This window comes from Stylophora pistillata, chromosome 1, assembly GCF_964205215.1.
Source record: "Stylophora pistillata chromosome 1, jaStyPist1.2, whole genome shotgun sequence".
Taxonomy (NCBI): Eukaryota; Metazoa; Cnidaria; class Anthozoa; order Scleractinia; family Pocilloporidae; genus Stylophora; species Stylophora pistillata.
The window spans coordinates 42,039,930-42,064,006 of record NC_142519.1 but is presented as its reverse complement, the minus strand read 5'-3'; the positions used below and the strand labels follow the sequence as shown (position 1 = coordinate 42,064,006).

Here is a 24,077-nt window from a genome sequence, read left to right as displayed (position 1 = left end):
TCGAGGATGGCGGCCGTTCTTCCCGCTAGCGTGAAAAGAACAGACAAGGGACGCTTTGGCGGAGCGAAAGCTTTTATTCGTAATAAGAATGCCGCAAATCGGCTGACACTTCCAGGTCTGCTCTCGAAAAACAAGAAAATGAAAAGTAAGTGCGTGATCCGGAAGTCTGCAGTAGATTTCCACTTCGCGGCCGTCGAGTTGTAGAATTAAATGTCCTCACTGAGGCTTTGGACGGCAGCTGTGAAGCGTGTGGGGCAGCTCTACGGCTCTCCGACTGCGTAAAAAAAACAGTCTCTGGGCTAGGATCACTACTCTACATAAACTGTTCAAACTCCGAGTGTGGAGAGACAAATATCTGTAGAAGAAATAAGACCCACGGCTGGTAGCACCGGAACAACGCGAGGGAGATCAATCTTTGATGTAAACACGAAGCTCGCTGCGGGTTTGTTTACATTTAATGTTGCTAAGAATATTGTTTTGCACAATAAAAGCACCCATTTAACATCTAGCCAATTCTTAAATAAATTTTAACTTATGATAGCGATTTAAAAATCGACATATTTATGGGGATGCTACACGCAAGCGTAGGTCCTACTCACCATCACTTGGAGAGTCCACGCTGAGGGCTCGCGAGAGGGAAGTAGGGCCCGAAATTGAAAAGTCGGCAAAGGAATCATGTCTGGAAAGTTTAGAAAGCAAAAGAAACCTGTGGAAAGAGGATAATGAAAAGGAAAATGTGGCGATAGGCTAGGAGCGTCATATGACGGGGGATGACTGCGATCTCAAAACTATATCCACCTTTCACGGCAGTTTGTGAGGAAACAAGCACGGTGACGCCCAATTTTTTTTCAGGTGTTTGCTAAGAACAGTCTAATAAAGAACATTTTTGAAGAAAAATTTTTTTTTTTACTAGAACATGATTTTTTTTTGGATAATAGTTCCGTACTTGGTGTATTTTGGCCAAGGTCTGGATTCAAGCTAAGAACGAAACTGTCCGAAAAAGTGAAAAATCCCCACAACCAGACAATCAAAAACAGCTAAAATGAAGCAATACTGCTTATTTTAATAAAAGAAGCTTTAATTTCAAAGTAAAATTTTGTGTCTTTCAAGTTACCAAGGCTAAATTCTGATAAAGGTGATTCAAAATTTTAACGCACAACCGGGGAGAAATATCCCATTTTAGGAGCCTGCTGAGGTGTAAACAAGCACGGTGACCCCCATTTTTTTTATTTCATGAATGTTAAATATACCAAATTTCAAAAAAAGTTTGATAGTCGAAAGATTTGAAGGAAATTACCTTAAGGCAAAACGTGGAATCTAAAAACAGAATACGACGCTGAGAAAACCGTCCTCAAGCTGGATTTCAATTGAGAAATCCAATTCCGGAGCGCGTGAGTTTTTATGTTTCACGTCTTTTGAGAAATCCAGAGAGGAATTTGCGAAACTGCACCTGTTCAACGAAGGGTCTCCCTAGAAAGTTTCTTTCTCTTTTGACTTCAATTTCGCTTCTCCCCTCTCCCCCCCGCGTTGTTTTGTTTTCACGCCTGGTGTGCGTGATTTTTTGTGAACTGGCCAATCGCGTCGGGGACATTGGGCTTGGCCTTGACATTGAAAAGAGGCTGTCGTGTGCATTTTACTCTTGTACCTTAGTCTTTTTTATTTATTTTCAGTACGCAGTTTACTTTGGATTGCTGTTGTCTAATTCCTCAGTTTGGAATTTTGACAAGCTTAAGGAGTTTTATTCAACTAACCAATGTGAATTTCAATGACATAATTTTCAGGGAGAAAAATGTTAAAATAAGATGTTAATAAATGTTATTAAATTGTTATGATTTTAGAAATTTCTCTGTTGTTCAGCTCTGCTCTGAAATTATACTGAAACAGTTGTTCGCGTCAGGTTCGGCGAATTTTGTCGAATAATCTCCTCGAATTCGTGGCTAAAGAACTACCTTAAACGAGCGCACAGTATTCAAGGTCGTGGCCAAGTTATACGATCCACTGGCTGAATTTCACCTCTTTTCACAACGATCAAGACACTCTTCCAAAATCTATGCAAACTGAAAAATGGCTGGGACGACCTTCTCCACGAGGGACTTTCTTTCAGATACTCGCAATAGTTATCTGATCTGTCAAAGGCCGCAGGTATCCAGATCCAAAGATGTTATCTTTCAGACGAGAGCGTAATTTCAATTCAATTACGCGATTTTGGAGATGGATCGGAAGCTGCGTATGCGGCAACAGTTCATCTAAGAGTTGAGACGAGACAAAGAATCTACATTTGGTTATTGTTGTCTTTGAGTTTTCGTTCACGCCTATTTTAAATCCCTCAGTTTGGAATTTTTTACGAAGTGAAAGGAGTTTTATGAAAACTGAGTGTTGTGATCATTTTAATTACTTATTTTCCGTTGTGAAGAGTGCACCTGTAGGCGAATGATGAGTTGAAAAAAACGTTCAAGATGACTTGGCAAGGACAATGGCTAGGGATTTAAGCAAATTTTTTTCTTCAACAAGTTTTCTATGAAGTGTCTTTTATAAGTTCCTTTTACTGGAAAAATGTGTGCAGCGGTAACTTTCCACTGAAACTTTCTGGTGTAAGAATCCTGTAAATAAATACGGCTTATGCTTTTTCTCTCATACGCGTGTTCTCTTTCTCTTGAATGTCCACATAGAGTCATATATTTTTAGCGCTTTGTTTAGCCAAAGACTGGAAACATTTTTAACACGTATTTGTTTGCAAGTGTCTTATTACTTGACTTTTCCTCGCTCACGGCGCCCTAAAAGGCTTAGAGCAATATGTCCTCGTTAAAAGGTTATTCTGATTTCATTAACTATATCGATCAAATATCATAAAAAAGTATATGCCTGCCTCAATTAAGCAAAGAGAAACTGCTCACAGCAAAGTAGTCGAAGCCAGGCAATTGAAAGCCACTACATTAGTATAAACTGAGTTTGGTCAGTTAGGAGAGCAAAGATACCGATCACAGACACTTTCTAACAAGCACCACAGGAAATAAGGCAATCTATGAACTGCATGGCTTTAGGGTTGGTATGACATTCGTACTTAGCTGCCCGCTCCCGATATTGACGATGATCTTTATTCTGACAGACATACTCTACGAAATGAATATTGATAGATGATTAAATAAGTAATAAAAGGCAATAGGAAATAACTAAAAAGCTGACGTTTTGAGTATAAGCTCTTCGTCAGAGCGAATGGAGGAATTGTGGGTTGTGTGTGGGTCTTCTGCAGAAATTGGAGCTACGCTATTGGTGGGAACATGGTAACGAGATAAACATGAATAGATTAGTAGAATGAAAAGCGTTCGTTGATACCTATGGGGTTAATAGTGCCCATTTGAAAGATAAAATTTTGTTCAAGAGTTTTGCGGCCCTCCGAGCTACCTAAATGTAAGGAAATACCGCAGATTGCCATATGCTAGTCAGAATGATTAGGTAGATTAAAAGGTCTAGCGTTTTTCTCGTCACTACGTTCCCACTAATACCGTAGCTCCACTTTCGGCATAAAACCCCCACAAAACCCATAATTCCTCCATTCGCGCTGACGAAGGGCTAATGATCGAAACGTCAGCTTTTTAACCCTTTATGGTGGCCAATTTACAATTTCAACTTAGTTGATATTACCAAATGACCTTGTTACCCCCACCGACGCAGAATCACAGTTTCTTTAGAAACTTACCCCTTTATTCAATAGAAAATAATGTCTGTCAGCATCCTCTTTAAAATTGCTAAAATTCTCCTTCCTTGAAATTTAACTAAAAGAAAAAATAGACAGATAGGTAAAGAGATGAATTTTTAATTAATGAACTATTGATCAATAGAGAGAGCGATAACTCCGATGAATGGAATTTCCTTCTGTATTTGATTTTGACGGACAGGGTAATAAAATTAACTAAAATTGATGCTGAGGATCACGCACATGAGAATATCAGCTGAGAGTTGATATTCTCTTGCAACGAAATGATGATGACGTTAAACGGGATAAGTTGAGCGTCACTGATTCACACTGTCACAGGTCACAGATAAAGTTATGAGTTACGGCCTGTTTACACGGAGGTGGAGGACCTTAGGTAGGTGAGGTAACCCGCCTGGCCGTGCTCGGAAAATAAAATGCCTTTACATACAATCTTTCAACCCTGTGGCGCCGGGGTGAAGTTTGTCGAGGTTGTTGTTGCGCTTGTAATTAGGGACTTTAAGCATAGGCGTCCCAAGCTGACGTCTCGAGAAAGACGAAAGATTTATTCTCGGAAACGTTTGTGCTTATTTATAAAAGCGCAACGCGATGTGTTACACGGTGTTAGGTTACGCAAGGAACGTACCATTGACAATTTGAACCTGTTTTGAACCTAAAAGATTAAGATCTAATTCTAAGCGTGAGCATGGGACGTTAAAAAAAAAAGGAAAAAAGAAAAAAAGAAAAAAATTAAGAAAATTAAAAAGGATAATAAAAGCAACGAATATAACGTGTTGAGTCTCCTTACTTTTTTTTCCTCAGCCGCTTTGTCGTTTACAGTCCTTTTAACGCTTTGCTAATACCTACCCGTTCGAGCAGCATTATTATTAGGTATTGATAAAGCACTCTCACGGATGGAAATTTGAGGGATATCGGTCGACTTTTGTGGAATTTATCAGCCTTCGAGTGGAGATGGTTGGTGTTCGAGACAGGTTGAAGTGGTCAGCCTCCTGTTTTTCTTTATACAGTAGACTGGTAACATCACACCAGTTACAAAGAACGTCGCCAAAACAGCGTTGAAACGACCGTTGGCGATACAGCGGCCACGGAAGTATGATAAGGACAATTAATATGTTATGTATCCGTTTTAATTTTTACTTAATTTTTTATAATTTTTTCCTTTTCTTAACGGCTCACGCTTACGCTTAAAATTCGATCATATTATTTTAGGTATTGCCGTTAATGACCTTTAGACCCCAAAATCACAAAGTACGCTTGGGTCGCCTGTTTTGATACGTTATATGGAAATGTAGTGATAACGAAATATGGTTAATTTCCAACGCTAATTATTCCGAAATGTAAATATTTTAGACTCCTTGTCTGTCCGTTGCAATTTCTGGTGATTTCTGCTGTTTTGGACTTGCTTTGCCATCACTGTTATTCCTATTAGACTCCTTCTTATGGGACGTCATTTGTTTTCCATAAGATTTTCACCAATAGGTCGATAACATATGAATGCGGCAGTGTTGAGTTCAAAGTAAAAATGTAAGTTAATCACTTCCGAGGTTTCATTAGTAAGAGGACGTAAAATTTGGTGTTTTAACGTTTTAATTCTGTATGGGACAGCTAGGAAAGCTTTACAACACGCTTGTTTCGTTTTTGAGCTTCTTACCCTACCTGGTAGACCGGGCTACCCGCTTAGGCGGGTCGTCCCACTTAAACGGGTCACTCCACTTAGGCAGGCTACCTCACCTACCTGGGGTCCCCCACCTCCATGTAAACAGGCCCTTATTCACTTTTTCACTAACGGTTTCTAATTGAACGTTACTAAAAGCTTCTCACTAAGAGAATACGGTTTATAATCTTTTGCTTCTCACTGCCTTTAAACGATGGTGGGGAATTATCGCACAGTTTTAAAAACTAACTTTAAATGTCATAAGTCAGAGAAAAGGAGAAATGGATATTATGTTAATTCTAATGCTTCCGTTATGTTTGTCCTTGTATTCGTTTATCTGCGAACGAGCGAGAGTATGCAATGATGAGCGAGGCTTCTGCCAACATGACAAGCACTTGATGCTCAAAATCTTCAGAGTTCTAAAGCTAAGACGCGAATGGTGTCTTCTGATCAGTTTCAAGCTATCTGGAATTAATTTTCTTTTATCTTTTTCTTATACCTTAGGTCCGAGACAAAATAATGATAGTATAGTGATACAAGCTTGGGATCTTCAAGAAACTTGATAAATTGTAGATTTGAAAAAGAAAAGGGGGGATTATTCAGCATAAGCATTGTACACAGAGCGTCTGTGTGAAATTTAGTTTGTGTGTTTGTGTACATGAGCGTGAGTATGTCTTTACTTACAGGTACAATATCAGATACTGTACATGCTCATTAGCACCAAAATTAGTATTCCAAAGTTGACCGACTTAGCATCACCTAGATAATTATAGACTGAAATAAGCAGTCTATTCTCATTTGCGTAAACTTAGGCCACCGCACGTCGAATTAGTAAATCGGATAACTCCGCACTCTCGTGACTGAAATGCTATTGGCCGTAGAAGTCCTCAGGGAAATTCCCAAGACCCTTTATACGCTTTGCAAGCATAACTTCTCTCTCCTCGCACGTCTACTGACGCCACGGTCACAAGAACCTACTGATTCGCTGAGATTTGGAAGAAAGCATAGCTTTCTTTGCTGTTGCTTGTGTATAGAATCAACCTGTCTCTATGTCTTTGATAAGAACTTCTAATTAAAAAGTCTACAGAAGGGCGTTAGTCCCGTGATATTCTTTGGTGCCTAATAAGTTGGAAACCATGCTTTATTGAGCAAGGTGACTTTACTCACTTTAAAGCAGCTGATCTGTCACATTTCCTGAAATAACAGGAAATTCATTTTATTTCTGAGACGAGTCTTTGATCAAAGGCATTGTGGAAGAACTTTCTTAGCGTAAAGCTGGAAACGTTCACCACAAAGGAAATAGCCTTAGCCAGTTGATGATAATATCATTATATCAGATTGATCTCCTGCATGTTGATTGGTTATAACTAGTGACCTATTAGAGGACTGAGACGTAGATGACGTCGCCATAAACAACAACTGGCTTTGCAGTACATACTGAAAAAAGAGATTCCACTTTAGCTCGTGTCTGTTAAGTAATATTTCAAAAACGAGTGCGAGTGTTTCATCGGGGTTTCCAAACACGAGAAAAGTGATGAAAGCACGAGGCCGTAGGCCGAGTGCTAGTTTTTTCGAGTGTTTGAAAACCCCGTTGAAACACGAAGCACGAGTTTCTGAAATTGCTTCTCAATCGTGCATTATTAGCCAAGAACAATGAAATTCTTCTGACTGATTTTGGCATCTTACGGGGAATTGGGGTTTGACATTTTATCAAGCTCTAGGGTTTGATATTTCATCAAAGTATAGTGGAAAAGCCTCTGCTCAGTGTTTCATCGGGGTTTCTAAATGCACACATGTGGCCAAATTTGCGTATTGTAATTGGTTTGTAACTTGATGAATTATTAATGAGCTTGAAAGTAAGAGATCATAGTAGAAGGCAAAATGCGATAAGAATACCAGTAACTCGTTCGGTGCCTCAACTTCTACATTATGACGTCATGTGTGATCTGGCAAATGCATGGCAGCATGGAATACATTTGATGTCACACAAATTTGGCTGAATGAAATGCATCAACAAAAGAGGTGGAAAACTACGCTTTTCTGCAATCGTTTTGCTCATTGCTGCTTATGTTAAGTCGGGGATTAACAATTTTCACTCAAATCTATCACAGTTTCTCCGAACTGTAAGGCTCTGTAACCGACTTGGCGCGAGCACTTAACTTCGTAAAACAAAAATTGTTCAACTTCAAAAGCAGTTTTTGGATAAATAGGAGTTTTGATGCATTCCATGAAAGTCCTATGTAACGGAATAATTAGGCGTACCTCTCGGTCCGGTGGAAGCATGGAATAGTAAAAATATAAATCAGAGAAAGTGGTGCGATTCATAGGGATCTACACCCTGGACAAAAGGTCCTCTCATTCTTACATAAAATACAAAAATAGAAATTGTATATCAAAAAGTCAAGGTTAATCTTTCAATTCCCAGTTTTTCTAGTTCACATTGCATTAAATAAGTGCCGCATGGCATTACAGAAAAAAAATGGACTTGAACTTTTCTATTCGAGACGCTGCAACCACATGGTAGGACTACCATGTTGAAAATGTGTGAGAATAATGCACCAGACACTCTTGTCGCACTAAACAGATGATAGATTTTCTCGCAAGAAAAAAAAATTCCTAGTGCACCTGGCCCCAAGTCGGAAATTTTTGCTTACCTAAATTATCTAAACTTATAATTATGCTCAAAGAGTGAAACAATGCTTCGCTTGTTAGCTCAATCTACTCTGCATTCAGTTTGGGTCAGGCAGCTATACCAGAACGGAGTACTGGTGGCTCCTTCTCAATTCAGTACAAGATTTAAGATGGAAAAAACATGAAACCTGAAACGAACACAAATCAACAAAGGGTAAACACCACAGCGTACACTATTTAAACAATAGAGTCTTTCTGTCGAGGAACTATCGGCTGATAGTTGCCCCGCGGAAATTTAATGTTCTTAAAAGAAATATGCTTGTTTTAAGAACATCAAATTTCCAAGGGGCAACTACAGACCAATAGCTCCGAGACATAAACACTCTATTGTTTTTATTATTCACCTCTACATTTTCTTCCGCGCCTACAGCTTGTCAAAAATGTCAATAATTCGCAACCGTACATTGGCTAAATGATACGTTATACCTGTCAGAATTGAAAAGTCACTGTTTTTCCAATCTGCCTAACTTCGCGGCCGTCAAACTATTCAAAACTTTTCACGGATGAGTTCTATCAATCCAGGTCGTTTCCGCGGACGGGCACTATCCATCCGGGTATTTTCCGCGGGCGGGCCTTATGGGCTGATAGTGTCTCTCCACGGATGAACACTATCGCGTCACGTGATCTATTTAAACCAATAAGAACCGGAGAAAATTTCACGATAATGAGGTGAACTATTTAACAATTATTCCACTCTCGCTTGTTGGATATGAGATGATAGATAGCCAACGAGGCGCGTAGCGCCGAGTTGGCTATAATCATCTCATATCCAACAAGCGAGAGTGGAATAATTGTTTTATTAAAAAAACGCCCCCAAGAATCTTCTCGACTTTATTTTGTGAGAAGAAACCGGATTTCACAATGTACAGAAATTAGATTATGGTATACTGGCTCATATACCATAATGGCTGAGCCAATAAAAAGTCTTGAATTGCATTATCCAATGATCCAGTTTTTAATAAAATGAGTTATAGATACACGTGCGTGGTTGCTAAACACGAAAGAGGCGTAAGAGTTGCGCGAGGCGATAGCCGACAGCGACTCTAGCTTCGTGAGTGCTCAGCAAACCTCCCCAAGTGCATTAATAACTCAACAGTGAACGCTGTAGCGTTTACCATTTGTTTTATAACATATCGTTGATACATTCTAGCAAAAGAGTTTTCTTTTATTTAACAAATCTTGCGTGACCAGAAAAAACAAGCGCGCGCGGAAAACTAGCTTTTGCATCTACTCACGTCAGCAGCGTACACTAATAGGCAAATGGTGGACGCTGAATTGACCAGTAAGAGCGCGCGCTTTACTTTGGTTACGTTATAGCTGCATTTAATTTCTTAAGAAACTGGCCTCAGGTTTGTAGATTATTTAGATCTTTCCCTTCGCAGTTGTTTCTGGTTTTATACGAGGAAGTTTCTACCACTCTGTCTTTGTCCACATGCGCGTTATTATCTCAAAAAATTAAAACTTCCCTGTTTCCTTCGAGTGATAACCCAGAAAAAGATAAGGAAGGTCTTTTTGCCTATCATAATTATTATAGGAAAGCACAGCTTTCCATCTCTGTCGGTGCGCTAATTATAACTATTAAAGGAAAGCACAGCTTCCCAACTCTGTCACTGATGCATGTCGATTGGACTCAAATTGCACAGCCACGTGCAAAAGAAATCTCAAGTGAATGACCATAAATCGCACCTAATTATAAAATGCACCACATAAGTAAGTTCTGATCACTAATTGTAAGTATTAAAGGAAAGCACAGCTTTCCCCGGCGCCAGTGATAGAATATGAAAACTGTATATATATGCTTCCTTATATTTATCATTTTATTAGGTTAGGCTATTTCTAAAGAACACAATCAATTATCTACCTTGCAGTAACAGTAATGGACTGCTCTTTTGTGATAAAGCAACAAGGTCCTACAGCTTAAACCTTATGCAGTAGGTGATAACCGCTGATAATTCTCCAAGAGCTGTCCAAGTAATGATCTTGGCGAGCATAGTAAAAAGTTTCTGTAGTGCGCAAACCAAAAGTTCTCATTATAAGAAACGTGACTAAGAAATAAGGGTTGGTGCCATGCCCGAGTGATGATGTTAGTTTTCCAACATTAAAACTTGTACATGTCACCGACCTTTCTTTGCTAGTCACCCTACTTATAACGAATACTGTACTCAGTGTGTTGTTTTGCACTTTGCACAAACTTTTCGATGGACTCTTCAAGATGGAATTACATTCATTGCATAGGCGTTGAACATATGTTGACTATAACGCAGTATTATTACGATTGTACTTGGATAGGAAGTTAGTGATGCACAATTTTTGGTTGCATGCACCAGCGATAGAGTAGGAAAGTTGTGCTTACCTGCATTTATACGTTTATCGTTAGGCTATGTTTTAATTACTCATGTAATTATCTACCTTGCAGTAACAACTGACTGGTTTATTATGAGAAAATAACAGGGTCTAATGACAACCTTACAGCGGTTAGTGATAACCCGATAATTTTCAGAAGGCATAGCTTCCCAACATTATCACTCGTGCATGCCACCAACCTTTCTTTCTATCGTAGTTTCCATTGAAAAGACTGTCTCTTAATTTCATTCGAAATAGAATTAACAAAAACGTTCATTTCTACAGTTTCCTACATATACCCTCAGTAACAAGTTCTCTTTCTGGTGTTAATCACTAAAAGGGTATATTTAAAAATAAGGACCTTCTTGTTTGAGACACTTGAATAAACACCATGAAGCGGTCTGCAAGATATCATGGCCTCATGAGCAAACTGAATGGGCTGCGGAATGCAATCAAATTGTTAATTTTGTCACTGATGCATGTCTAATGAAATGTTCAATGCCATAAAACAACTCCTTTATATAGAATTGCGAGACATTTTATTTGCGTGAGCTTCTTGTGAAGACACTTCCTCAGAAAGGTAAACTCCGACTTAGAAAACAAATGGAGGAAATAGGCAAAAGTTAAGGTGTTACTGTCAGTTTTCTTTTTATATCTCCCTCTTGTTTGTTCATCGTTCCGCGAGATTTTATCTTCATATTTAGTTACGTTTAGAGCCATTGACCCCTGCCATTTTTCCATGCCTAAGTTAATTTAACGACACACATTCGTCAGTGTTGTTACCTATATGTTTTCCTCGCAATAAGAAGAATTACAAAAGAACACAAAAACCCACAAATGGGCTAACGTATAATTTCTTTATTTTATATTATCTAGATTTGTCTGCCATGTCTCGCAAGTTTGGAGTATTGTTGATTATGTTGGTGCTAATTTGCAGCATTCAATATTGTAAGTATAAACATACGCATGCATGTACAAGCACGCACTGACAGAATTATGCACACACGCAAAGCAACAACTACACAGGGGAGTCCTGATTTCTTGAGTCTGAAGTATGTCGCTTATATACCGAATTTCTCAAAAATGACATTACAACGCTGTGTCCTGTGGATTTTCATGTAATGAACCAACGGTATGGCTCACGCTGAGAAAATTTTTCAGGGTTATGGTATTGCCAACAATGGGAAAGAGACGTGTTTTATAAGTAAGACTTCTTAAGAATTTTGAAAATCAATTTTAAATTCAATCGTAGCGCTAGATTTCCCAATCTTTCCTCTAAAGAGTGGCCAGCACTAAAAAGCCTAATAAAACGCTAAGACTTTGTTATCAAAGCGGCCGACAAGGGCGGCACAGAAGTTGTTTGGCGGACCGACCTCTACCAAAAAGAAGCTTTGCGGAAACTTTCTGACACCTCTTTTTTTTGAAAGGTTGACAAAGATCTCACTTCCATTAATCAAAACATGTCAAAAATACGATTAACGAACTCATAGCTGAACAAGAGTTGCCGGCCACTGCAAAAAATCTCATCGTTATCACTCTTAGAACTTCTTGTATTACTTTTCACCTAACATTTACAAACATAACAACCCAAGCCGACGCATTGACTCGGCTTGCAGTTCTCCTACTGTCATGAAAGCATGGTAGTTAACAAAGAATTTCTTTAAGTGTATGTAATTCATTCTTTTACTCTCCGGAGGCAGCGTGGCCGAGTGGTTAGGGTGCTGGACTTGTAATCCGGTTTCCCATTGGATTTGTTCTCGGTTGCCCTTAGTTCAACTCCTTGGGTAACGATTTATGCACTAGTGAGTATTACAAACCTAGACTCAGATAATTACTTGCTGTCTGCATCTTTGCATGCATCTTATTTCAAGAAATCCATTCCCTTTTCTCAGTTTCTAAGACTTCGTCGTTTATGTGTTGGTGACTGACTTTTTCGACAAATCAAGGTCACTTTGCTACCTTTTCGAAAAACGTGGTCACACTGTTTCTGTCGTTCAAGTGGGTCACTACCGCGCCCAACTTATTGATCGACAGTCAGCACTACAAACGTCACAGAAGGAAAATTCGGACCGCATCCCTTACCAAAAAAGTTAACCTTGAAGTTTGCTTCAAGCATACTACAAGCATACTGCACTCTGCATCAATAATAGTTATACTGCAATCATACTTCAATAACCCTTCAATTGTACTGCACTTAGTTAAGAACAACTGCAGTACCATTTTTGAAGTACACTTTAAGTATACTGTTTAAGTGAAAATCGTTTTCTTTGCTTTTGATGTAGGGTACAAGTATACTTTAAATGTCTCACACAAATGTAAATCAAGGTCAGGTCTGATTAAGTAGGACTGAAATAACTCTACTGAAAAGGTACTGATGCCTCAGTTGAAATATTATCAACGAACGTTTTTCATTCCATTCATTCATTCTTGTTTTTCTCGTCACCATGTTCCCACCAATAGCGTAGCTCCACTTTCTGCACATAAACACACACACAACCCACAATTCCTCCATTTGCTCTGACGAAGGGCTAACGCTGTCCACACTGTGATAAAATCACTATACTTGAGCTGGTTAGGCAGGTTTCCAAATTTCACAAATGAGACCTGGCAGGCTATTCATAATAGTTATTTTAATAAACATGGAGGATTATCTTTCCTACTGAAATGTAATTACAACTCTAAGCACTTAAGAAAAAAAAATGCCACTTTTTTTTATAGCGAAATTTTAGACTATTTCAAGGAATTACGCAGTGGTTATCCTGATGTATACATTAGTGAATTTATTGTTTGGAACAGTAAAGAAATTACAATAGAGAGCAAATCTATTTTCTTGAAATATTTGTTTGAAAAAGTAATTTATTTCATACAGGACTTTCTAAATAGAGACGGTAAGTTCTTATCTCTAGAAAATTTTCAAAGGAAATATAATGTGAACTAAACTATTTAAAATATTTTCAACTTATTGCAGCAATCCCAAACTATCTAAGAGAAAACCTAAGAGAAAAACAGAAATATGTTAGAGGAATGGAATATTTTCAATCTGTCTAAAAACAAAGGTATCTCTTTAGCTAAATGTAGATGTAAAGATTACCACAAATTACTTCAGGAAAAGATTAGGATGGGATGCCCCTCTCGATGAGGGAATTTTTTTGAGGTACTCGCAATGGTTATCGAATCTGTGAAAGGCCGAATGTATCCAGATCCAAAGATGTTATCTTTCAGACGAGAGCGTAGTTTCAATTCAATTACACGGTTTTGGAGATGGATCAGAAGTTGCGTATGCGGCAGCAATTTATCTAGCTAAGAGTTGAGACGAGTCAACGAGTCTACGTTCGGTTGTTGTTGTCTTTGAGTTTTAACTCGCGCTTATTTTAAATCCCTCAGTTCGGAATTTTTACGAAGTGAAAGGGGTTTTATTCAAAACGAGTGTTGTGATCATTTTAATTACATATTTTCTACGGAGTTCGGCCTCTAGTTTGTTTTTTCGCTATTTCACTTTTTTACAGCAAACAAAACGGAAGGAGAGAATGCAGCATACGCAAGCATGCATCAGTTGAGTATGATCCTGGCACTAACGCACGCGCTCACGCCGTTGCCAGACTCCTCGAATCGCTTTTTTCCCTATTTTCTCTTTTGTTTGTTGTTGTTGTTGTTTTTTTTTTTTTATCTTTGCACGAAGGGCCTAAGTATAAAGGTGGACCTCGGGATGATTGCAACGATTACAGGCCAATCTCGGTCCTTTCAGTTATTTATATAGTTATCGAAAGGCTCGCAGCAAACTCTTTACTTGCTTACTTACAAGATAATGGCTTGTTTTATCGAGTGCAATCAGGATTCCGACCAAATCACTTGACGGAGACGGCTCTCATCAAGCTCACTGACAAATTTCTGTTTCACGTGGATAGTGAGAAAGTATCAGGCCTTATCTTTCATTGACTTCAAAAAGGCCTTTGACCTGGTAAGCCATAAAGTTCCATTAGATAAGATTGGAATATACTGCCGAACTGTTCGAACTGTCAAGTGGTTTGAATCGTATCTGAGTCAGTCTGTTGAGGTTAATAGTACTATTTGCTCTCTTATGTCAGTTAAACAAGGAGCACCCCAGGGTTCAATTGTTGGACCTATATTGTTCTAGCTTTTTGTTAATGACTTGCCACCGTATGTTATTAATTCTGACATTGAAATTTGCGCGGATGACGCAGCCCTTTCATATGGTACAACCTGGAATAATGATAAATCATCGATGGAAATGTATATCTCTGAGGATTTAGAAAACATTGGAAATTGAGCTAGAAGAAACAAAATGTTCCTCAGTGAAACGAAATAAATCCATGTTATCGACCGGCAAGCGTTTAAGGAAGCGGTCGGATATAATAATAATAATTATAATAATAATAATAATAATAATGATAATAGTAATAATAATAATAATACAGCATTTTTAGTGCGCAAATTCAATGCGGATGTGCTCAAATGCGTGGATAGCAAAAGGAAGTCCTGATATCCACCAAAATTATACCGAGATCGAGCAAGTTAGGATCCATAAACTCCTGGGTTTTGAGATTGACCAGGACTTGAACTATGATGCACTTACTGGTACTTTATTTAAAAAGATATCTAAGAAAATTGGGCTTCTAAAGCAACTCAGCCCCCTTTTAAATCACCCACAGCGGGAAACGTACTCTATCGCAGTAATCAAACCCACCCTTTAATATGGATCAAGTGTCTGATCATCTACAAAGAAGGCTAATCTAGACAACATTTTAAAACTTCAAAAGAGAGCAGTAAGAGTAATTCTGGATCCGCCTCCCAAATCAAGATCAGTAAACCCATTTAAAACCATAAATTGGATCCCATTCCACCAAGACTCATACATCAACAGAAGCTCACTGCTTTAGAAGAGAATAAAGAAGAACACTCCTAAATATACGAACGATATTTTGAAAACAAACTCAGATATTCATAATAGGAACACTCGATATAGCAGGTTAAATCTAAGGTGCCCGACATATAAGAATTTTACTGAGGATGGCCGAAGTTTCACCGTGCGTTCAATTAAGGAAAGGAATTCCTCTCCTAGAGCACTTAGAGAATCTAAAGCATCATTAAAAAAGGACATTCTAAGTAAACAGGAAGTTGATTTAATGTTTTCCAAATCATTTGATTATAGATATCTATGTGTTTCAACACACTAGGCATTCGCCATTGTAAGTTATCCATATGACTTTTAGGTCTCGGCAACCTCCATCTATAGTAGCTTATGGATTGTATAAGCTATGACTAATAATTCTTAATTTTTATTTCGACTATTGTGATACCTTTTCATATTTTACATTTTCACATTTTTAAATCGACCTATTTATACATTTTGAATTTACTTCTATATTTATTATATGATATATGTTTTTGTTTCGTTTTATTTGAGGGCCACTGAGTCGTCAGTTCATTAGTTCTGTCATATGCATGTGTGACCCCCATTAAATAAAGTTACTCACTTACCTTCTTACTTACTAAGTGAGTAGCGCTACGAAGCTATAACATCGTCAGCCAGTAAATTGTCAAAGAGTATTGGCAAGTATGAAAGTTGACAGGGAAAATGAGTTCCCACCCAATATCCGCATTGTTTGGCTTTTATTGACGTGCTTTCAGCCAATGCATGTATTGAAAAATGACAACAACCGATTCCTACTCATGGAAGCGCGTGCATTATTGATCAAGTTTTGGCACCACTGCTTTTGAACGCCTCTTCAAGCAACACAAATCTTTCAATGTGAGGACAGATAAATCATTTATAACCTGCTGGTTGCCAATAACCTTTCACTATAACCCTAACGCGAATCGCGAAAAGGTAACACACAGACACTCGCGTGCTTATAAATCTCCTTAAACACGTGCGCACAAATCACACTTCACGTAAGCTAACTGTAACGGTCTTCCGAACTAGAGACATACTCTGTCTTCTCTGAGATGGCAGAAACCCTAAGGGTACGAGTACCTAATGTTTCCTAATGTTTCCTTTATTCTAATGGCGTTAAACTTAACTTAACATAATCAACCACTACCCACAAATAGCATAGCTAGTCTCGGCGGGCAGTGTGTGGACGCTAAAACATGTTACATAGATTTCGGTTCAACAAAAGATTCAATAAATATACAAGAAACAGAAAATAAGTATTAAATCATTAATTTAAAAGCAGAAATGACAGTATGAGATAAAAATACAGAAATAGAAACACATGACAATAAATAGAATACATAAGTTATACACTACTATTAAATGGATTTAACTTTTGACACATCATTGATTATTCGTTCTACGTCAACATAACTATCTTTTTGAGATTGCATTTGGCAGTCTCAAGCTGCCTTTTCAATTCATTGTTGCTTTTCTTCAATGATTTAACTGTATCTGGCATAATTGTAAGTTGAAAATCGATGTTATAGCAAGTGTAACACAGGACTACAAAATCACACGTCCGATCGGTATGCACACATGCGCACACATGCGTACCTTGGAAAAAAATGGAAAATACTTCTAAGTTAAATGAGAGAGTTTTATGATTTAAACTGCATATATACAATAAAAATTGATTAACTACGGATCACAAGTCAGTTTACAATCAAAATAACTTATAACCTGGTTGAAGACTTTTTCTGTGGTAGCAACTGATGAGCTGTCACAAACGTATAAGGTAAACACGTAAAAGTATCGATCGAATGGAAACTGCGACTTACCCGCTGGTAGATCAACCGCTCATGTCTTAAGAAATATTGGTAAAATCCGTATCAACCAGTCATATATTTTGGACGATTTGAAATCCGCTCTTTTATACTTTTGAAACTCCTTGATGAAAGATGTAAAGACGTAATGTATGGGTATTCCCATTGTTAGATATCCGAGGGGCAAATGATACAGGGGAGGGAAGATTTTATCGTCTAGTTTGGTATTTTACGTCTGGTCTAAGGTGAAGGGCCACTTCATCATTATGACATTACAGCAGTTGAGAAAATTTTCTTTTTTTTCAGGTTTAAAAATTTGAATAAAAAAAAATTCTTAGATTGGAATGTACAAGTTCTTGCCCGACGAGGACTGGGAAGGGGATAGAGGAATGGCACTTAAGGCTATTCTGAATGAATCGTTGAGCTTGAGATTTCTCTGCAGTGTCCGTTCGATCTTGAGAAGCCGTCGTGTGACCTTTTCCTCCTTTTCTATAAGAGGCTAAATACTTTCACTCTGATAATGATGTTAATCGAAAGGGTGAAAACTACAGTTTATCTCTACCAACCTCACTTCAACAACAGCTGAGCATGAAAAGATAAATCTCATTAATGTTCCTTTGTACCCCTTACACTCTCTTCACCCTTATAGCTAGGCTAAGCCACTTAAATAGCTTGGCTGGCTACAGGGCTTTTTTTTCTGCCTCGTTGATGAATTTTCAGATGCATTCGGGCCGTGCGAGTTGACTGGGGGTAGTTTAGGAAGTTCTGCGTCTGTACTAGGCCTTTGCACTGCCCTTGACGAGGTCCAGTGCTACTGATAACCTGCAGCGATCCCCTGTTGAACCTGCAATGGACTATAGAGTATATGTATCATGCAATCCGGAGGAAGTAGCTAGTAGTGATACTTCCCATCCGTTGGTGTTACTTTCTGTTCTAAGCCTAAGATATGATTCTGCAATATTGGTGGCTCAGCCTAGTAGCAAGACTGAAAATTTTTTATAAGGGAGACAATAGTACAGTTCCACGGAGAGTCGCATACTGTGTGCCAACCGCAAAGTATTTATTGTCATTTTACTAAAATGTGCACCACAGTTACTTATCACCAAACTATGCGTGAGCGCATCTGTATTCTGTGTAAGGTTTCTGTCGCCTCGCCTCGCAAGTCCTGTGAACGTCTCATTGCTAGCTAATCACTTTAATAAACTTCGTTTCCATCTTCATCATCATGAACTTTATTATTGTAACTACCGTTTCTTTAAGCACGTCAAAGTATTTTCTGTTTTAATATGGTGTTAACCGATCGTCCTGCGAGTAATGTTCAGCACTCAAAATTAAAAAGGTGAGCATAAATTTCAAGCAAAGTGCTTCTTTTAGAGTTTCAAAGACAATCAAATCAAGAGACCATCTTTTAATTTTTCTATTTATAACCACATATCTTGATTTTGAAAGAAATCTTACAAATTGAGATTCAACTAGCTTGGTCTGCTTAAGGAGCGATGCACAACTAAATAAATGTCCAGAGCTTCTGCTCGAGTTCCCACTATCTTAATGTCCCTGATAAGATCCCCTGAGGAGTTCGAAGAAAAGAGTGGCCACTCAAAAACCTTAGATTTTTCTCAAACAAAGTATCACTTGATCTAGGAATTTTCTCATGTTTTTCTTCGCTTATTTTATCCCTCCAAAGCGGAGCAACAGCTTGATAAAACGATTTCCATTTCCGGTGACAACGACTTTTGTCCTTAGAAGAGGTATATTGTCACACGCCGTAAATTGTTTATTGGAAACGTTGAAAAGTACGAAAACAGGCTTAAGACACATAAATATAACTGAGAAGACTTTATTGAGTAATTTCCTAGCTATGTATGGCTGAGTTTGTAATACTTCGAGACCACTACGCGATGATGATTTCACCCGATAAACCTTACGCAAGGAGAGAAGTTTACTGGTATGTTTTATAACATATTTCGTGCTTATTCGAAAAAAAACTTAAATTTCCCTCGTATCAGGTTATCTTAATCCATTTATGATAAAAAACCGTTAAAACCCGTTGATCTCTTACCGCAGCTACACCAACTCTATGAAATAAGTTACCGTCGGTCCGTTATGCAGATAATGTACAATCTTTCAAAAGACTTCTTAAAACTCACCCATTCCAAGAGGCTTAGAGCTTTAGAATAGTTCTATCTAATTCTGAGCTCACCTAGTTTTATGAGTTATATTTTAATTTTAATTACCATAATATAATTGCTGATTGTAAAGCGCAATTATAATATCATTACTGATTGTAAGATTACAAAGCGCGAGAGAACATCTCCGTATGATTCCAGCGCCAGAGAGGTTTTAATTTATTGTTATTATTATTATCTACCAATAAAATCGCTCTTTTTTAACGTCAACGCAACCTTTCGCCAAATGTCTCCTTCTAGCAGCTTACAATGTTTGACCAGTGGCGATCCCACAAATCTTTGCGCAAACTGAAGGATCCGTTCATTGATATAATCGATTTGTCCTCATACTTTATGATCATGACCGATATTGAGAGAAGTAACATGACTTTTAAGTCGCGCTATATTTCAAAGGAAGTCTTTTGAATGTGTAAGATTGGTCCATGTCAGGGTTTTCCAGCTGAGTAGTTAAGAAGCATCATGATGCCATTTGTGACAAATTTCTAACGAACAACGAAGGGAGATCTGTTTTAAAACTATCACTTGGTTCTGTCACGCTTTGTCCTGGATACGTTTTCTCTTGCAAACCTCTTAGTGTAGAATAGGTGGCGATTATAACTGAGCTTTTGACCTGGAAGGACTTTCACAAGGAAATTTCTGAAGAGTGCACCTGTAGTTTAATGATGAGTTGAAAAAAGCGTTCAAGATGACTTGGCAAGGACAATGCTTAAGGATTTAAGCACAGTTTTTCTTCAGCAAGTTTTCTATCAAGTGTCTTTGATAAGCTCCTTTTACTGGAAAATGTATGGAGTGGTAAGTTAAACTTTCCACTGAAACTTTCTGGTGAATAAGTGTTGCTGTAAATGTAAACGGCCTATGCTTTTTCTCTTGTAAGTATGTTCTCTTTCTCTTGATCGTGAATGTCTACAAGAGTCATTTTTTTTAGCGCTTTGTTTAGCCAGAGACTGGAAACATTTTTAACACGCATTTGTTTTCAAGTGTCTTATTGCTTGACTTCTCCACGCTCACTGAGTCCTAAAAGGCTAAGAGCAAAATGTGCTCGTAAGAAAGTAATTCTCACGCCATTAAATAAATCGAATATCATAAAAAAATATATGCCTGTATAGATGAGGCAAAGAGAAACTGCTCACAGCAAGGCAGTCGAAGCCAGGCAATTGAAAGCTATCGCGTTAGTATAAACTGAGTTTGCTGTTGGGGAGCAAAGATACCGATCACAGACACTTTCTAACAAGCACCACTGGAAACAGGGCAAGCCATGAACTAGCTTTAAGGTTGGTATGACTTTCATATTTATCTTCCCGCTCCCGACATTAACGATGGTCTTTATTCTGACAGAAGTACTCTACCAAATGAATATAGATATATAGTTAAATAGGTAATAAGAGGCAGCAGAAAATAGTGTCGATCATCATCCACTTTAGAATTGCTAAGATTTTCCTTCCTTGGAATTTAACCAAAAGAAAAAAGAGACAGATAGGTAAAGAGATTAATTTTTAGTTGATAAGCTAAGGAGTAATAGAGCGATAATTCCAGTGAATTACATTTGCTCTTATCCGGCTCATCAGGGGTTGAAAAAGCGACTTAGTCTCCCCAGGCGTGTTAAAGCAAAAATATCCGCAGAAATATTTGTTGAGTTCATCACATTGAGAGTCCACGCTGAAGGCTCGCGAGAGGGAAGTAAGGCCCCAAACTGAAAAGTTGCCAAAGGAATCATGTCTGGAAGATTTAGAAAGCGAAAGAAAGCTGTGGAAAGAGGATAGTGAAAGGGAAAATGTGGGGATAGGAGCGTCGTGTGACATGGGATGACTGCGATCTCAAAACTATGTCCACTTTTCAGGGCAGTTTGTGAGGAAACAAGCGCGGTGACACCTACTTTTTTTTCGCAGGTGTTTGCTAAAAACAGTCTAATAAAAAACATATTTGAGGAAGAAAAAGGTTTGATTGTAGAACATGATTTTTTTTGGAAAATAGTTCCGTATTTGGTGTATTTTGGCCAAGGCGAGGATTCAAGCTAACAATGGAACTGTCCGAGAAAGTGCAAAATCCCCCCAACCAGGCGATCAAAAACAGCTAAAATGAATCAATACTGCTTATTTTAATAAAAGAAGCTTTAATTTCAAAATATAATTTTGTGTCTTTCAAGTTACCAAAGCTAAATTCTGATGAAGGTGATTCGAGTCTTTAACGCACAACCAGTAAAAATATCCCATTCTAAGAGCCTGCTGACGTGTAAACAAGCACGGTGACCCCCTTTTTTTTCATGAATGTTAATTATACCAAGTTTCAAAAAAAGTTTAATAGTAGAACAAGTTCAAGGAGGTTACCTTAAGGTAAAACATGGAATCTGAAAACAGAATACGACGTTGAGAAAACCGTTCTCAAGCTGGATTTCAATTGAAAAATCCAATTCCGGATCGCATGGGTTTCTATGTTTCACGTCTTTTAGGAAATCCAGAGAGGGATTTCCAAAACTGCAGCTGTTCACGAAGGCTCTCTGTAGAAGTTTCTTTCATTTTTGACTTTCAATTTCGCTTCTCCCCTCTCCCTTTCCCGCTATTTTGTTTTCACGCCTGGCGCGCGTGATTTTTTGTGAACTGGTTTATCGCGTTGGGGACTTTGGGCTTGGCCTTGATATTGAAAAGAGGCCGGCGTGTACATTTTGCTCTTGTATCTGAGTCTTTTTTACTTATTTTCAGTACGGAGTTTAGTTTGGGTTGTTGTTGTCTAATTCCTCAGTTTGGAATTTCAAGTTTAAGGAGTTTAATTCAACTACCTATTGTGAATTTCAATGACATTATTTTTACGGAGTTAGGATTCTAGTTTCTTTCTTTTACTTTTGGATTTCTTACATGGTTCCGAGACCCGAAAATTTGACTCACTTAAGAATTTCCTCTCTCAGGAAATGCAACTGCTGACAGGAAAACTCATGTCCGCTAGACGGAAACTGCCTTTAACAATCTGTTATCTACCAAGCTACCGTCACACGTGAAGACAACTCGACGGATTCATACATCGGACTTACTGTAATCGACTTCAAGACCCGCTACAACAGCCACACCTTATCGTTCCGACACACAAAACACCGCAACGCTACCGAACTCAGTAAACACATCTGGACACTTAAAAGACGACAGCATCGGCTACTCCATCTCCTGGCGCATTCTATCTTCACACCTGCCCTACAACAGCTCAAGCAAACGATGCAACCTATGCCTTAAAGAGAAATTCCTAATCATCTGCCGGCCCGACCTATCTACACTCAACAAACGTAACGAACTCGTCTCTTCCTGCCGACACAGAAACAAAGCCCTCCTACTCAACAGCTGACTTGACACTTTTCGCACCAAATCAATTATGTCATTAAAATCCCCTGATAAGTGGGCAACCACGAAACAGGTCTGTAGGGATGAAATGTAGTTGATTTTCTTCTGCTTATCACACGTTATATCTTATTACATGTTTTGTTGCTTTGTATCGCTGAGTATTTTTACTAGTTGTTTGCATTTTGACTCGCCTTACGGGCTCGTGAAAATACAAACAACGAGTAAAAATACTCATCGATACTGCGAATACTATGTCTAATAAGAGATTTATTATCCGACACGCTAAATTGTTATTTCAGTGCGGGCGAATCTCGCGGATATTTCTGGAGTGCAATTATCGCGTGACATTTGTACTCATCTCGCGCGTTACTTGTACTCTACGAAGCACATTTGGATAATAAAAAGCATTACTCGATAAATTTGAATCTCCTCTGGCGAATCAATTGAAAACTTATCGGATTGCTCTTACGAAAAATTTAATGTCCTTGGAGCCCTGGACGACGAAATTCTGGCTTTAATGACAGAAGAGCATATATAGCGAGGATGAAATCCAGCAAACTGGGAACTTCAGGGAATCTATTTATCAAATGATGTGGATATTGACGAAACCATAAACGCAGTTGAACTGGAAAGGGCCGCAAATACAGTGATGTCAATTCCTCTCTCTAATTCTAATTCGTTCACTGAAAATCTGGGAATCGGAAAGGCAAAAGTATCGAAGATTGATCTAAAGAAGTAAATTCTAAGGTGATCCAATTTCTTTCAAACCATTCTAAGACTCGTTTGTAATTGCTGTCGGTGAGAACCCTGGTTTATCGGATTTTGACAAATTCAATTATTTGGGAAATTGTTTGGAAGCGTCAGCCACAGGAGCCATTCGAGGGCTACCGATAACAGCAGAAAAACTACGAGTTAGTCAAATCCACCCTAAAGAGACGATTTGGGCAACCCAACTCAGATTATCAATCGTCACATGAAGGCATTAGTGAAAGTATCAGCTCTAAGCGCGGACAATGATTTGAGACGTCTACGCCTTCTTTATGATCGAGTTGAAGCAAACGTTCGAACTTTGCAAACCCTGAGAATAAACTCTGAATCGTATGGAAGCTTTTGATTCCCCTTCTGATGGAAAAATTACTTCCGAATATGCGTTTGATAATTTCAAGGGCTGTGGATGAACCAGAATGGGACTTGGATGTTTTTTAATGCATTTGACCGTGAAACTGAAGCGAAAGAGCGATGCGAGCCGATTGGAACAAACCCGACCGATCCCCTACCCCTAAGAAGCCTTTCTCAGTGCGGTCAAAAAAAGGTAAAGAGGTTTTGTCTTCTTTGCTAATCGGTCTGAGGAATCTGTAACCTGTACCTTCTGTAAGCAAGGGCACCCCAGCCCGAGATGTGCTGTAGTCACTAACATCGAAGCCACAAGAAATCTGTTGAAACGAGAG

At 38.5% G+C, this 24,077-nt stretch overlaps 1 pseudogene; it reads left to right on the top strand.

The window, feature by feature from the left end:
* Positions 1 to 6: 6 nt before the first annotated feature.
* On the top strand, positions 7 to 23,912 carry LOC148742605 (uncharacterized; annotated as a pseudogene).
* The last annotated feature ends 165 nt before the right edge of the window (positions 23,913 to 24,077 follow it).